The sequence below is a fragment of the Mastomys coucha genome, unplaced genomic scaffold (assembly GCF_008632895.1).
Source record: "Mastomys coucha isolate ucsf_1 unplaced genomic scaffold, UCSF_Mcou_1 pScaffold13, whole genome shotgun sequence".
In the NCBI taxonomy this organism is placed as follows: Eukaryota; Metazoa; Chordata; class Mammalia; order Rodentia; family Muridae; genus Mastomys; species Mastomys coucha.
Window position 1 is genome coordinate 55,990,610 of NW_022196895.1, and position 17,646 is coordinate 56,008,255.

A 17,646-nucleotide genomic window follows, 5' to 3' on the forward strand; every position below is an offset into this window, starting at 1 on the left:
ACTGGCCCATTACATTGGGAGTCTTCACTCTCTTCTATACCTATTATCCTTAGGTTTGGTCTTCTCAAATCGTCCTTGATTTCCTGGATGTTTTGGGTTAGGAGTCTTTTGCTTTTTGCATTTTCTTTGACTGTTATGTCAATGTTTTCTATGGTGTCTTCTGCCCCTGAGATTCTCTCTTCTATCTCTTGTATTCTGTTGGTGATGCTTGCATCTATGGCTCCTGATTTCTTTCCTAAGTTTTGTATCTCCAGGGTTGTCTCTCTTTCTGATTTCTTTATTGTTTCTATTTCCATTTTTAGATTCTGGATGGTTTTACTCATTTCCTTCACCTGTTTGATTGTGTTTTCCTGTAGTTCTTTAAGGGATTTTTGTGTTTCCTCCTTAAGAGCTTCTAGATCTTTACCTGTGTTCTCCTGTACTTCTTTGAGGGTGCTATTTATGTCTCTCTTAAGGTCCTGTATCATCATCATGATAAGTGATTTTAGATCTGAATCTTGCTTTTCCAGTGTGATGGTGTGTCCAGGACTTGCTATGGTAGGAGAATTGGGTTCTGATGATGGCAAGTGGCCTTGGTTTGTGTTGCTTATTTTCTTATGCTTGCCCACCCCCCGCCATCTGGTTAACTCTAGTGCTACCTGCCCTTGCTAAATCTGACTGGAGCCGGTCCTTCCGTGATCCTGGTTGTGTCAGACTCCTCAGAGTCAAGCTGTCTCTGTGATCCTGTGGTTCTGGGATCCTGGGATCCTGGGCTCGTTAGATCACCTGGGAGTGGGGCTTTCTCTATGTGTTGTGGGACTGGCTGCCGAGCTTGTGCCCAAGGTCTGCTCTGGACCCCAGCCCAGATAGACCAGAAGGAACCCGAGTCACTGGGCTAGTGAGTCACTGGGCTCGCAGAGTTCCAGTATGCCTGGTCCCACTGGTCCCAGTTACTCCCAGTGTTGGGACAGATGTTGGTTCCTGCTCACCTCTGATCCTGGGTGTGTCAGAATGCCTGGGAGTGGAGCCTCCTCTGGGTGTTGTGGGACTGGCTGCAGAGCTTGCACCCAAGGTCTCCTCTGGACCCCAGCCCAGACAGACCAGAAGGAACCCGAGTCACTGGGCTGGTGGAGTTCCTGTGTCGGAGAATGACACAGTTCTCTCCCCTATGTAAGCTATTGATGCGTGGTGCCATTTTAAGACCAAATGTAACCATATCTCACCCTGACTTCCATGTGTGGTACACCCTCCAAGGCTGCTTAAGTGCCTCAACTTTGGTTCCACAAATTGTACTTACCTCTTTGGCTATTAGTATGTCATCACCTTGTGTGACCTACTGCAGATCAGGGCCTCTGTCATTGTTCCCACATTCATCAAGTCCTCGGAGTCATCACTTATAATTGTGGAGGCACCAATGATATCCAAATACAAGCAAAGCCAATGCAGCATCTGTACTAATACCCAACAGCTTCAGGAAAAAACCTTCTGCTTAATTCTCCCACCCAATTGATAACACAGACACAGCTTAGTGTAATGATGGTGATAATGATGGTATAAATTGAACAAATTCCTGCTTGGAGAGAAAAACTTCCATAACATTCTATACCTTGAGCTAGCACAAAGGAAGGGGAGGATACCAAGAGAAATGACAAAATGCTCTGCAGTGGAGGGTGAAGATTTCAGTGAGAATGCCAAGATCATTCCCACATATTAAGTGAACAAAGACCTCAAAGGTCATACAAACACCAGTTTAGAATTTACCTGGTCACAAACTCACAGAAGCAAACATACTTGGCTAGACATGGATGGTAGAACAAAAGCAACCCAAGCCCTACCAAGATGATGGGATGCAGCTACATAAGCCAATGTACACACTTGCCTTACATACTGAAATGTATTCCTGCAACTAGCCAGTACACAAAAAACTAGCTGTTAAGAGCACACCCCAATTCTTCTAACCCCCACCCTAGAAACTGAAGATAACCTACCATAGCTAGCTATTCTGCTGTCTGACAAAATTAACTTCAAGTGAGAATTTGTCAGAAGAGATGATGAAGACTGTACACCAATAAAGTAACAATTCATCAAATACACATTACAATTAGAAATAAACATTCACCAAACTTTGGGGACACCAATGAAGAAAATATTTGGTTTTTCAGAATGATAAACAAAATTGACATACCTTAGACCAAAATAACCAAAAGAAACAGAGAAGATACAAATTAATAAGATTATAGATGAAAACATTATAACAGATACTGATGAAAGAGACTTAGGTCACTAAGAAATACTTGGAAAAGTTACATTCCCCAAAACTGGAAAACTAGAAACACATGGAGTCACGTCTAATTATATTTGACTTACCAAGAGAATACAAAAAACAAAACAGATCTCTAAGGAGCAAGCATATCTGGACCTGGAGTATTGCTAGTGAATTTGTTTATTATACAAAAGGCTGTGCAGGTACTCTAGTTCCTGAGGGCCATTTTGAAAATGGACACCAGTCAAAGAATGGAAAATTCAAAGAATTGGACAATTATCAAATTGTTGAATTTGTTGACAAGTATGAACTGGACATTTTCCTACATTATCCTATTGGGATAGGGACACTAAAAGAACTATGACTACGTTTTTGATCTGTGAAACCAGTTAATAAGCTCAGCCAAATGAAAAAGAACCTTTAAGGTGACCATAGAATTAAATTTGTTAATTAATTGCCTTAAAATAAGCAAATTACTCTGGATTATCATACTATAAACCAAGAAGCCTTGTGTTAATTATCTTAGTGTTATTATAACAAATATCAGAGCTAATCATCAAACACAGAAAAAAATGTACACATTTGTCTTAGAGCTGCAGTGTTTGTGGTCTGGTGGTTAAATATCCCCATTGCTATGGACCTAGAGTAAAATCTCAGAGTAGAAAACACACATCATGGGCAAAGAGCAGTCCCATGTCCACTCAACAGCGTACCCCCAATGACTTCAAACCTTCTTACTAGGCCCCATTACAAAGGTTCTACCATGTCCCAATAGCACCAGACTGGAGATCAATGGACCTAGCTTTGGGAACCCTTAGACCCCAACTGTAGCATTCCCCTACTTTCAGAACAGAGAAACAAAAAAAGGAATCAGAGTGGGGCTTGAATGCTAAATGATGGGCAGTAACAGCACTCACAGTTTGAAGACGATGAGAGAACTGCCATTCTGAAACCACAATGAACTTTAAAAGATGGTGACACAAGCAAAGATCTTCTCCTGAAAAAGAATGTCCAAAGAGAATCTGGCTAACACTCGACTTTAGAGACCCTTGAGTCAGACATTTTTCATTATACGTATTTATTCACTTATTTATTCCAATATCAATCCCCTTCCACTCCCAGGCCCACCCCTCCCACAATTCCTTCCCTCCATCCTCCTTACCTTCTCCTCTGAGAAGGAGGAAGCCTCCCTGGGTATTACCCAACTCTAGCACATCAAATCACTGCAAAACTAGAGACATCCGCTCTTATTGAGGCCAAACAAGGCAGCCTTGTTAGGAGAACAGGACCACAGGCAGACAGGCAGTGGGTTGGACATCCCCTGCTCCAGTTGTTGGGGGACACACATGAAGACCAAGCTGCACATCTGCTCCATATGTACAAGGGGCCTAGATTCAGCCCATGCTAGCTCTTTGGTTCAAGGTTCAATCCCTGGAAGCCCCAAGGGTCCAGGTTAGTTGACTTTGTTGGTCTTCCTGTAGAGTCCCTATATGCTTCAAGCCCCTTAGTCCCCTCTAAGTGTTCCTTGAGACAGCCAGAGCTCCATTTAATGTTTTCTTTTAGGTCTCTTCATCTTTTGCCATTGGCTGCTGGGTGGAGCCTCTCAGAGGACAGTTATGCTAGCCCCTGTATTATCATTAATAATAACAGAGTATTATTAATAGTGTCAGGGGTGGGTTCTTACCCTTGACATAGGTCTCAGTTTAGGCCAGTCATTGGTTAGCCATTCCCACCATCTTTGCCCCTTCCCATCTTGCAGATAAGACACATTTTGGATTGAAGGTGCTATGAGCAGGTTGGTGTCCTTATACCTTCACTGGGAGTCCTGCCTAGTTTTAGGTGGTGGCCACTTCAGGTGCCATATCCCCCACTATTAGGAATCTCAGCCATAGGTTCCTTGGGGCCTCCCCCAACCCCATCCCAGGTCTCTGGCACATCCTAGAGATGCCCCCACTTCCCACTACCTATTTCTGTTCTCTCTCTCTCCTGCTCTCTCCCCCCTGCTCTGCATACACCTGATATTGCCATCCTGTTCCCATCACCAACTCATCTCTTATTCAATCCCTTCCCTCCACCTACCTCCAATATCTACTTTATTTCCCCTTTTGAGAAAGATTCAACGATCCTCCCTTGAACCCTCCTTGTTATATGGCTTCTTTTGGTCTGTGGAGTGTAGCATGGTTATCCTGTACTTTATGGCTAATATCTACTTACAAGTGAGTATATACTGTATATATCTTTTGTGATCTAGGTTACCTAACTCAGGATAGTATTTTCTAGTTCAATCCTTTTGCCTGTAAAATTCATGATGCCCTGGTCTTTAATACCTGAGTAGTATTCCACTGTGTAAATGAACCACATTTTTCTTTTTTTAATTTTTATTAGATACTTTCTTTATTTACATGTCATACAACATCTCCTTTCCCAGGCTCCCCTCTGAAAAAAGTAAAAAAAATAAAAATAAAAAACAAAACCAGAAACAAACCTTTGTTCCCTTCCCCCACCCCCACTCACATCACACTCTTCTGCTTAGTGGCCCTGGCATTTCCCAGGTCCTTCATTTCATCCCTGAGCACCTCAAGGAGAGGAGGAAAGAGGAAGAGGAGGGACAGAGAAGAGACTGTTGAGTTCCTCATACTATCACAGTAATCCTCACTAGCACACGCTGAGTTAAAAGAACCATTAGCTTCAGTGCCCCCAAATTAATACGTGATGTGTGTGTGTGTGTGTTATAGAGAGGGACTTTTGTCAAGTGTGTGTGTGTGTGTGTGTGTGTGTGTGTCTGTGTGTCTGTGTGAGTTCTAAGGGGACATTTTCTAAAGCAGTGATAGTACAGTTTAATTTTTAACACAGTTTCTACTGACTAGAAAGAATCCCTTTAGAGGAATGGAAGCTAGTTTAGATTCACTTCACTGTTCTTGGAAAAGCAGGGTACTCTGAGACCTACTCCCCTGTAATTGGCTAGCACACTCTGAAGGGGAGACAAAGCAGGAAGAGTACAAAAGTCCTACCCAACTTTCTTGTTTCTGCTGCAGAAGCAGGAGTAGATCTCAAGCCAAGAGCACAGCCGAGGGCTCATCCTCTCTGGAGCAGTGAGTGCATCCACTGGACACGGGATTTTCTGATGACTCAGCATTCACATCCCATTGCTCACTAACATCTTCTCTTTCCTAAGGGGCCTGTGGGTAACAAGACTTTTAGAGACACAGCCTCAGAGCTGGGATCCTCATTCGGAAGTTAGGGGGCTTTGAGTGGAGGTCATGAAGACTTTTTTATAAATGTTCTTTAGATAGACATAAACTGAATGACCTAAGTATTATTTAAAACATACCATGTTCAAAAAAGGAGTGGTTTCGCCTTTTTGTTCTCCTCTCCCTGTAACAACTGAAAATGAACTTGAACGATATGTGTTATGAAATGTGACTAGGAAATATATGAAAAATTTTGTGTCTCCATCTTCTTAGTCCTTGCACTCTCTTGCCTCTCTCCACCCAGTTCAGCAGATTTACTGTAAACTCCAGTGGAAGCTAGACTGGAGGAAAAGATGCCACTGTGCATTGCTTCTGCTATAACCTGCTGGGGAGAAATTCTAGGATTTGTTTGTTTTATTTTTAAAGTATTTTTATTTTTTATTTATTTTTTTTAGATTCAAGAGATAGGCATTTTATTACAATAACCAACAAAATATCTACCATCAAGGCTTTTGCGCTGCTTTCTCCTATTTTGTTACAACACTAAAAATAGAGAGTTTACATACAGCTAGTTTAAAATTTTACAGAATAAAACACTTGTATACTGGATGCCAAGAGCTTTGAAAATTTTCGTAAGTTACTTTGGCAATGTTTACGCATTCATAATAATGGCAAGGATTGCTGGTCAGTTATGGATGGAACAAGAATTTCTCTGACTTGAGGAGCCTTCCAATTGAGATTTACAGCATTACTTCTGACATGAAACTTTTGCTAACAGTGTCTCTAATTATGGTTCTGAATTACTCCTAGTATACTGTGAAGTATAGACATCTCTTTCCTGTGAAATCTTTAGAAATGCAAGAATACACTGCCAAACACAGCCTTAAGATCCTTGGATTAGAAAAGGGAAGACTTTCAGTCTGAATAACAAAAATGGTAATTACAAACTCTAGGTACCACATATTCTCAATCATGTTTAGAAAGCATCCATCACCATATCTCTGCTGGTCTTAGTTCTGCCCTCCAGAGTATTAAGAGGAAAGGTTTGAAAAAAGCCATCTATAAAGTCAGAGCATGTACTTAATAAATGTCAAGTTGCCTAAGAGCTTCTCCAAGCAGTTTTTGCAAAATGAAACTGAAGGACACTACCATAAAATTAATTATTTACTTGTATCTGTCTTATTTTGTAAATTGGCAGTCCTTGACAGCATGCATTTGAAGGGATGAATGTTAAATCTCAGAGTGGCATAATAGAAACTCATATAAGAGTTTGTTATTTATTGTTCGAAGATTTCATACGTGGTTATAATACTTTGATCATGTTCCCCCATCGTTCCTCTCTTTTCTCAACCATACTCTCTAGGACTCTTCCTCTTCCCGATAATTGTCATTCTGTTTTCTTGTCTTTTTTTTTTTTCAATACTCCAGTGAATCAATTGCACAAAACCTGAAACTTGGAGCAAATAATGAAACTGTATTAATGAAAATATGTTTTATATGAAAAGGAGTATTACAATTAATATTGACATAGAAAAGAGCCTTGCTGATATTTGAGCAATGTACTTTAAAGTTATGACAGTCCTAATGGTTTCTATACTTTCTTACTTTCTTCCTCCTCAATGAGAGACTTCACAATTTAAATATATTGCTGAGTCTGGATGGAGTGACTCAACACTTCTCTAAACCTATGACCTCTCCTACTACAGGTCCCACCATGTCTTCCAATCTTGCAGAGTTTTTGTTTTGTTTTGTTTTGTTTTGTTTTGTTTTGTTTTGTTTTCTAGTGAATATAGATTATATTGGACAAGCCAACCTAATAGGAAGAAAAAAATGCCTACGGCAGATAAAAGAGTAAGAGAAAGTCTCTGCTACCAGACACTGACTGGACAGCCAAGACCCCGAGGCTGGAAAGCCCAGAAAACAAGGATGAAAAAATGACCCCTAATAATGTTCTACTATACTCATAGATTGGTGCCTAGCCCAATGGTCATCTGAGAAGCTTCATGAAGTAACTGATGGAAACAGATGCAGGGACACACAGCCAAGCATTAAGCAGAGCTCTGGGAATGTGCAGCATTCTTATCCATCAGAGGAATGCAAATAAAAAACTCTGACATTTCATCTTACCCCAGAGTGGCTAGAAACAAAAAATACAAACAGCAACAAATGCTGTTGTGGGTGTAGGGGAAGGAGAAGATGCTGTCCCTGCTGGTGGGATGCCAACCAGTGTAGCAACCAAGGTAATTTATGTGGAAATTCCACAAAAAGAGAAAATGGATTTATCATATCGGACCAGCTACACTGCCCCGGGGAAACATTCTCAGACTACTCTATCTCCTACTACAGAGCTACTTGCTCAGCCCTCATTCCTGCTTTGTTCACAATAGCCAAGAAATTGGAAGAATCTAAATGCCCATCAACTGAGGAATGGATAATGAGATGTGTCACTGTACAGAATGGAATATAACTAATCTCTGAAGCAAAATGAAACTATCAAATTCATGAGGAAATGGATGGGGCTGGAAGCATCATTCTGAATGAGGGAACACAGACCCAGGAAGATAACCATTTCATTTGTCTCTCTGTGGATGTGAGCCTTCATTCTTCAGATATGTGTGCTCCATTTGAAATATCCACAAAGGTTTTGACATTACTGTGGTGCCATGGAGTGGGACTGTCCAGAAAGGGGAGATAAGACTCTCTGATAGAAAAGGTTAAAGGAGAATTGTAGAATAGGAAGATTGGGTAGAAGGAGGAGGATGTGGTAGAAAAAGAAAGGTTGGGGAGGACTAAAGTCTTCTCAAAATAGAAATCTACTACTGCATGGCTTCCCAAAAACACACACACACTACACATACACACACACACACACACACACACACACACACACACACACACATGAAGTGGGACTTTCAAGAGAGAGAAGGTAAAATTACAAGAGAATTATAGGTAAAGACAGGTTAAATTCAGGTAGAAAGGAAGAATAGAAGAGGGGAAGGAAACTATCAGATTTTCAAAATGTTATATGTAACCTATTAATGTAGAAGCTTCCTAAAAATATGGCAATATATATATATTTCTTTAAAAGAAGTTGGAGTCACTGGGCAGTGGTGGAACATGCCTTTAATCCCAGCACTTGGGAGACAGAGGCAAGTGGATTTTTAAGTTTGAGGCCAGCCTGGTAACCAGAGTGAGGTCCAGGACAGCCAGGGCTATACAGGGAAAACCTGTCTCGAAAAAAAAAAAAAAAAGAAAACAAAAAACAAAAAAAGATGATGGAGTCACTTTCTACTGGGGCAACAATGCTCATAATAGAAACCATGGGGTAACTAATAAAAAGCCCAGACCTGGGAATTACTAAGCTTTTTTGGCCCCATTGTCCAGCGTGGTCATCCCTAGCCATTACAAGACACCGTCAGTGCTGTTGGTTACCTTGCAGAACTTGATGGTCAGACCCATGTAGTGAAGGACACAATGTGCCTGAGTTATAGAACATTAAGAAATTGAGCTGATACTGGCATAATGATACTGGTTCAATTCATGATGTTTACCTTTCATAGTGATGGAATTTTCTAGCCACACTTCCAGAGATGAAAATGAAACATAAATACCCAGGTGTGAACTCTGTGGGCTGCAATAACGATAAGACAGATAAGATATAACCACCTTGATGGTTTGTATATGCTCGGCCCAGGGAGTGGCACTATTAGAGAGTGTGGCCTTGTTGGAGTAGATGTGTCACTGTGTGTGCGGGCTTTAAGACCCTCATCCTAGGTGCCTGGAAGTCAGTCTTTCATTCAGATGATGATGTAGAACACCCAGCTCCTCCTACACCATGCCTGTCTAGATGCTGCTATACTCCCACCTTGATGATAATGGACTAAACCTTTGAACCTGTAAGCAGCCCCAATTAAATGTTATGCTTTATATGAAGTGTCTTGGTCATGGTGTCTGTTCACAGCAGTAAAACCCTAAGACTATCATTAATGTAATAGTGACAAGAATGTCATGGTAGCAACCAACTACTTCCTGATTGGATTTAATATTACTCCATAAAATGAAACCCACACTTGATACTATATCTGGGCAAGAAACTGAGACTATACTGGGTCATACACCCAAGGTGAGAATCTAAATCTATTATTCTGCTAGATGGATATAATGGAAAACTAGATCCTAATGATTTGCCATTATATCTATAGACTAAGACATCCCTAAACCCTTATGGATGCTCATATATGCAGTAGATGATAATCCATACAGACATCCACAACTGGCCAAGGTGCAGAGAATAAGACATTGATAAATGTCCATCACTTGGCGGACAGCAGCCTGATATAGCTGTCTCTGGAGAGGCTCTGACAGTACCTGACAAATACAGAAGTAGAGGCTCACAGCCATCCAGTGGACTGAGCACAGGGTCCCCAATGAAGGAGCTAGAGAAAGGACCCAAGGAGCTGAAGGGTTTGCAGCCCCTCAGCACAAACAACAATATGAACTAACTAGTACCCTCAGAGCTCCCAGGGACTAAAACTCCAACCAAAGAGTACACATGGGGGGACTAATTACTACAGCAGCATGTGTATAGCAGAGGATGACCAAGTCGGTCATCAATGGGAGGAGAGGAACTTGGCCCTGTGAAGGTTCTATGCCCCAGTGTAGGGAAATGCCAGGGCCAAGAAGTGGGAGAGGGTGGGGTGGTGAGCAGGGGGAGGGGAGAGGAAACAGGGGATTGTTTTAGTTTGGGTTTTTTTTATTTTATTTTATTTTTATTTTTATTTTGGAAGGGAGCCTGGAAAAGGGGGTATTGCAAATAAAGAAAACATCTACTAAAAAAAAATAAAGAATATAAAAAAAAATGTCCAGCACTAAATGAAATACACATAGGTGTCCCTCCAAAGGCATAGGAATGGTTGTGGAGGAGGGGGTGAAAGGAGCATGAGAGCCAGAGTTGGTGGAAATACAACAAAACAGTGTCTGTTGGACACTGCAGGAAAGCTACATGTATAAACTCAAAGTGTTTGTGACAGCATGTGTAAGACCTGTCAAGCTCATGCCACACCAAATCCCAACAGGACAGAGGAGTTGACCACAACAAGAATTAAGGAACGTGAATCTTCAATGGTAGGAGAATAAAGCTGTAGTCAAAGGGGAGGAGATGGATTGTGTCTTGAGTGAGGCTAGAATTAGCAACTGCACAGACCCCCAAGCAATGTGTTCTGTGACTTTAGTTTAGGCTGCTTTTGTGGAGTCAGGGATCAGAAAAAATCTAGGGCTCAGTTCAAGCCTAGAGGGTAAACTGCTTCTTCATGCCCTTTCAGTTTCCCTGTCCCCCACTGTTATCTTAAGACTGCCCAGCTTTTTACTGCCAAGTGTATCTGTTACGAAACACAACGGTGGTTTTTTTGTTGTTGTTGTCGTTTGTTTGTTTCACTTTCATCTTCTTGGAAATGCAGGAGATTCTGAAAAGCAACCAGATCTATGCTCCTCCATGATTGGCCCATACACACGAAGAGGGGAGGGGCAAAAGCCAGAAGGATGTGTGCAACTTCAGATTCTGAGTTGAATCTGCTGCTTTCCACAGATGAAGCTGGGGTGGATTTCATGTGAAGAGCCTGGAGCACAGTGAAGGGTGCTCCCTGCAGCTGAACTTCAGTAAACAAATCCACTGGACAAAGGTGTTTCCAGTAAGTGGGCAGGAACATTCAGATCTGACTTCTAACCCTCATCTCTTTTCTCTTAAGATCTGAGAGGTCAGAAGGCATTCTGGAGCATGCCCAGACAATGGAATTCCTCAGCTTGGAAGCTAGAGGGGCTTTGGTGGGAGCTTAGCAGAACTGGCTGGGAATGGTTGTAGCCTATCATTCAAGTTGAGGAAGACCTAGGGCAGATAATCTGGGTGTGGATTTTGGTTTTAAAAAAAGAAGAAAAAAATGTATCCAAATGATTTGCTTGCCTCTTACTCCTCTCCTTAAGATGATTATAATTGATGTGTCAGGTAGCAGAATATCTCTTCAATGTATATGAATTTTGTTGTATCTCAGGTTCATCTTGCTTACTAGTTAATTATTTAAATAGGTCAACTATTTTATTCCTCACATTCCTGAGGAGCCTGGCCTGTGGAAAAGAGGTCTCTCAGCATGCTGCTTCTGCTGGAGTTGGCTGTGGAAATCTGTGTCCAAGAGTCATGTTCAAACCCTTCAAAAATAGTTGTCTTTATTGCAAAGCATGAGTGCTAAGGATCCTCTCTGCATCTGTGAGGAATAAGAGCTGTGTAGACGAGTAGCTGTGTAGTAGAGAATAATACATTTTCAAGAATGTCAGGTGTGCCGTTATCTTCAAACAAGTTTAATGAGAAGTTTTCTTTAAAATTCTTCAACTCTGCATAAGACTGAGAAATACTGTGAAGCTCATGTAATATATTCCTTTTTAACACACAAGTAAATTCTGGGGGGAAAAGATGATTTTAAAAGTTAGTAGTTCTTTTGAAGCTTGTGTCTTCTTCATTGTTAGCTAAGGATCTGGTTGTCTCCAAATAAACTGAATACAATACTGAGCTGCATTCCTTGATAATGATAAGAACATGAATGTGTTGGTCAAGTAGCAATAATTTGACAAAATTCATATGTACTGACTCAGGAGGCTGAGGCAGGAGGATTACAAGTTAGACAGTGTGGTAGACACTAAGAATAAAGTAACAAGAATAAACTCAGTCTGCTGGGCTTTTTTTTCTTTTTTAAGACAAAGCATCATGTACTCAGTCTAGTCGCAGACACACTATACTCACAGGATGACCTTGAACTCCTGATCCTCCTGTCTCTGCCTCCTAAGTGATTACAGCTGTGGTAGCCCTGTGCTCACCTAGATTTAGTTTTGGTCCTTATTGCTGTATGGTAGGAAGACAAGCATTAAACTACAGTGACTTTCCTTTGGGATTAGTGCTGTGTCTGAATTCTCTTCTAACTTAGAGGATCTATAGGAGCTTTAAGGCTGGGTTCCACATCATTCTCATCTTTGTTCTGACAGCTTGCCTATGGTGTGACTTAATAAATGTTTGTAAAGTTGTATTTTAAAAAAGAAGAGAGAACTATAGAAAAAAAGAAAACTAATGGACAGCAGAAAGGAAAAACAAAGATTGGCTTGGTACAAGGTCAGCCTTCTGTATTGTGGTCACTGAGTGTGCAGCTGGAAACCAATTCTACAATCCTGCTAGCTGTCCGTTTTTGGCAATAACACCATTCTCTAAGTCAAATGTGTGATTATAGGCAATACCGTTGTATTAGTGATCATATGAAGGACTTAAAATACACTAAAATTATAATAAGAAAGGGTACTGTGGGGCTGGGAAGAGGGTGACTCAGTGGGTAATGGTGTCACCTGCTAACCCTAAGGACCAGAGTTCAATCCCCTGAGCTCACATGGTAGAAGCTGAAAATAAACTCCCACAAGTTGTTCTCTGTCCTCTCAACACAAACTATGGGAAGTGTACACTCCTATACATACACACAGATAAACCGTCAAACATAAGAAAATAAAATTTTTAAAATGACCCGGGCATGGTGGCACATGCCTTTAATCCCAGCACTTGGGAGGCAGAGGCCGGTGGATTTCTGAGTTCCAGGCCAGCCTGGTACAGAGTGAGTACCAGGACAGACAGAGCTACACAGAGAAACCCTGTCCCCTGTCTGTGTCTGTGTGTCTGTGTGAGTTCTAAGGGGACATTTTCTAAAGCAGTGATAGTACAGTTTAATTTTTAACACAGTTTCTACTGACTAGAAAGAATCCCTTTAGAGTAATGGAAGCTAGTTTAGATTCACTTCACTGTTCTTGGAAAAGCAGGGTACTCTGAGACCTACTCCCCTGTAATTGGCTAGCACACTCTGAAGGGGAGACAAAGCAAGAAGAGTACAAAAGTCCTACCCAACTTTCTTGTTTCTGCTGAAGAAGCAGGAGTAGACCTTGAGCCAAGAACACAGCCGAGGGATCATCCTCTCCTGAGCAGTGAGTGCATCCACTGGACACAGGATTTTCTGATAACTCAGCATTCACATCCCATTGCTCACTATCATCTTCTCTTTCCTAAGGAGCCTGTGGGTAACAACACTTTTAGAGACACAGCCTCAGAACTGAGAGCCTCAGTTTGGAAGCTATGGGGCTTTGAGTGGAGGTCGTGAGGACCTGTTTATAGATGTTCTTTACATAGACATAAACTGAATGACCTAAGTATTATTTAAAACTTACTCAGTTTGGGACAGGGGTGGTTTTGCCTTTTTGTTCTCCACTCCCTGTAACAGCTGAAATGAACCATGATGGATATGTGTTATGAAATGTCACTACAGAATATATGAAAATTGTTGTGTCTCCACTGTTAGTCCTAGCACTCTCTTGCCTCTCTCCACCCAGTTCAGCAGATTTACTGTAAACTCCAGTGGAAGCTAGACTGGAGGAAAAGATGCCACTGTGCATTGCTTCTGCTATAACCTGCTGGGGAGCAGTTCTAGGATTTGTTTGTTTGTTTTATTTATTGTACAAAGATCTCATACGTGGATACAATATTTTGATCCTCTTCTCCAATCATGCCTCTCTTTTCTCACCCATATTCTTTCTGGGACTCTTCCCCTTCCCAATAACTGTCTCTCTGTTTTCTTTACTTTTTTTTTCAATACTCCACTGATTTTAGGGCCACTTCCATGTTCTGGATATAGAGTTATCTACTTGATTATTGGCAACTTTCTAGTAGCTGTGTGTCTAAAAAGAAAAAAAAAAAATGACACTCCCTCCCCCATGAGCCATTACTCTTTTTTATATTTTCTTTATTTACATTCAAATTTTATCCCCTTTCCCAGTATCCCCTTCAGAAATCCCCTATCCCATTCCCCTTCCTCCTGCTTCTAATAAGATGATCCCCCACCAACCCACCCACTCCCACCTCCCGGCCCTAGCATTCCCCTACACTGGGGCAATAAGCCTTCACAGACCCAAAGGCCTCTTTACATGAAGCTACTGTCTCCTCAGCTCAGGATAAGGCCTCCTGTGCCCCTAGTCTCATGAATGCTAAATGTTGATGGGCTAGATCTCATGTAAGTTGTACAGCTGCCATGAGTCCAAATTCCATGTCACACCACTCCCCATGCTCATCTCCTGGCTCTTCCACAATGTTTCCTGAGCCTGACTAAGGTGGGGGCGGTGGTGTTGATATAGATGTACCTCCCAGTTCTGTTTAGGAACGAGCACTCAACAGTCTCTTGTTCTCGGCCCTTTGGCCAGTATGGACTAAGCATTAAAGTCCTACCCACTGCAAAAACAAAACAAATGGGACACAAAGAGCAGCAACAGAATCCTTGTCTGATAAGGCTGAGACATCACTAATCTCTGGTATATTCAAAAATGTGAAGAAGGCAACTGGACAAGTCCATTTACCAAAACAATAGTGGTAGATGATGGGGGTGAGAAATCCTCTTTAACTTCATGTGTTTTAGTATAGAACTGAGGTGCTAATGAAGAAATGTGTCCTTCTGCAAGGATTGATATTTCATATCACTGTCATCTGTTGTGTTCACACAGCTCAGACATTGAAGACCATTTTTTGCTCTTATTTATTTTCCTCTTGATCATTTTAGTAATTCTTTGAGAATTTTGTACAATGTATTTTACTCATTTTTGTTACCTTTAATTATTCATTTTATGTATATTCATGTACTGGGACTAGACACTCACATGCCATAGCATGCATATGGAGGTCAAAAGACAAGTTGTAGAAGTCACTGCTTTCTCACCACTATGTGAGCCTTGGGACTAGAATTCAGATCACCTAGCTTGGTGACAAGTACTCTTACCTGCCGGGCCATCTTACTGGCCCAAGACAAACTTCAGTGTGTAATTAGAACAGGGGATGGGGACTAAAAGAATGGAAGCTTTTGTGAAAAGATCTCCAGCATCTGTTGTCTTCATGACTTCCTTCATCTCCTCAGGCTAATACAGCATGTCCAGGCTCTTGGTTGCCCTGATAGATGTAATTGTTTTCAGTTTCTTCAGAGTCCAGTCAGCTTTTGTGACTGGCCAAATTTATTACCCAATAATTAATTTCAGTAACTATCAGGAAAACTTAAATCTGTCCCTCTTCCTCTACTAGTTTTATCTAAAGTTTATTGAGTATAACTTGGATACCTGTCCCGCTTGGGGTACAACATTCAGAGGGGAGTAGATCATGGAGTCTCATGATTCATCCTGATATTTTAATAGCAATTACCTAGCCAGGAGGCCAGGGGCTGAGCAGCACCCACCCCCCACCCCCGTGCATGATGCATTATGTCCCTGTACAGCCACCATTTTTCTGAGTATGGGGAGCAGAGATTTGACTTTGTCACCACTGTTGCTTGGCACTCGGTGGTGTTGCTAACAACAGTGCTGAGGCAGAGATTCTGTCCTTGTTAGCAGTCACATGTCAGGAGAAAATACAAATAGTTATCTTAAGGAAACATAAAGTTCAAATCATTTTACAAGAAAGGTATATATGAATTTAGACACTAAGATATTGGATCTCGTAACATTAAATAAAAATGTATTCTCTACTAATCCCATGAATTACTGTTGAATACAATGTTTTTTGTAACTCCTCACAAACTTTCCGTTATGGTTCTGATGAATGTTATTTTATTTAAATTCTACTTTTGTAAGTGAAACCAAAACCATATCACTATCTTAAGGGAATATCATTGATATAAACAGGACTAGAGTTTTAGATTTGTTTCAGTGTAGTGAACTGTGACCTTGGGAATATTTAAAACACTTTAACTATAGCCAACTTAGCTAAACTGATGGGGGTTTTTTAGCTTTTGCAAAATATTTATGCCAGATTATAATTTGCATTTTTAGTTTGTTTCACCCCTCACACTGAAGCCATCCTCATAGAACAAAACCAATTTACAAGCTAAAATTCTTTTTCTTCAACACTTTTTTTTAAAAATGTATCGACCTATTTATGACCTTTTAAGTGCTTTTTCTCCTACTTATTGGATCCTGGTCTTATTTTTAATATGGTAAAGCATAATGACATAAACAAACAACTAAGGTATTTGTTGCCTCAAAGACCTGGCAAGGTTGAAATGACTGCTTTATCAGAAGGTCATGAGTATAATGAGACCAATTTGTCAGAACAGGCCCCCCATGGTCCTGTTGTCAAAAATGAGATCATGTCCCCTATTGCAGCAGTCAGGGCTCTGGAAAGAAGCAGAAAACAGAACACACTGATACCTTAAACCCGAAGCCACACAGCTCATATTCTCAGAGGACAAAACAGAATGGATGTGTGCAGTTAAATTATGCGTCAGATAAGTTTTAACTCAAAACATTTATAAATATTAAGAATTGTAAACAAATCTGTGTTTGTCATTCTGGGTAGTGTCTGTGCTCAGTTTTATTGGTTATGCTATTGTCCTGTGGCAGGGCAGGCTCAGAGATGAGCCTCCATTGTCTCACAGTAGGAACTTTATCTTATAGGGAATTAATCACAATAGTTCTAGCTGCAATATGTCTCAGGGAAGCAAAGAGCATTATAACATTTAAGAGATAATTATTAACCCAATTGACCAGCAGCCCAGGAAGAATACACATTAGCAATTCTGAAGGCCGCCTTACCTTTTACCAACAAATCTAAGTTATTTCTCAAAGATTTGTGTAAGTTATGTGAACTAAAAGGCTTTTAGTCTAATCTGCCAGTTAAAATTTAGCTCAATGCACACTACAAGGCAATTTGGTTCCACATAAGCTATATAGGAGCATAAGCATACATACAGACATGGAACAACATACACATGCATGAAAACATACATCAAACACATTTTAAGAAAACCACAAGAATTCTTTTGGTAAGTTTATCATGTCCAGGACTTTTTTTTAAGTATTCAACTCTCATGATTTTTTTCCATATCCCTAAGTAAGCTTCAATCTTAAATCTGTTCTTTAAAAGTTTTAACTTTCAGTTGAAGAGAATTAGGAATCTTATATCCTACTATGTGGCCCTTATTATAAATGAGATAACTAAACAGGAAGTGGTATGATGCTGGGGGCTTGTGGAGGCAGGGAAGACTCGTCAACATGCAAACTCTTTAGTTGATATTTGACTTTGATGTTCACAAGACTGAGTTGCAAAATCACTTATCTGGATGATCCGGAAAATGAAAAGGAAACCATCCAATCACTAAGACAAAACAA

The 17,646-nt window shown here is 40.8% G+C and overlaps 1 protein-coding gene across 3 annotated transcripts in view; it reads left to right on the forward strand.

The window, feature by feature from the left end:
• Window positions 1–10,943: 10,943 nt before the first annotated feature.
• LOC116087205 (interferon-inducible GTPase 1-like) overlaps window positions 10,944–17,646 on the forward strand; it is an 11,988-nt gene continuing 5,285 nt past the window's right edge. For 2 of the 3 annotated variants that reach the window (XM_031365751.1, XM_031365752.1), the window contains exon 1: window positions 10,944–11,120. The gene's annotated coding sequence lies outside the window, so the exon portion shown is untranslated. Of the gene's footprint in view, window positions 11,121–11,511; window positions 12,067–17,646 lie in introns of those variants that run through there. The other variant, XR_004117316.1, reaches the window with a different exon arrangement.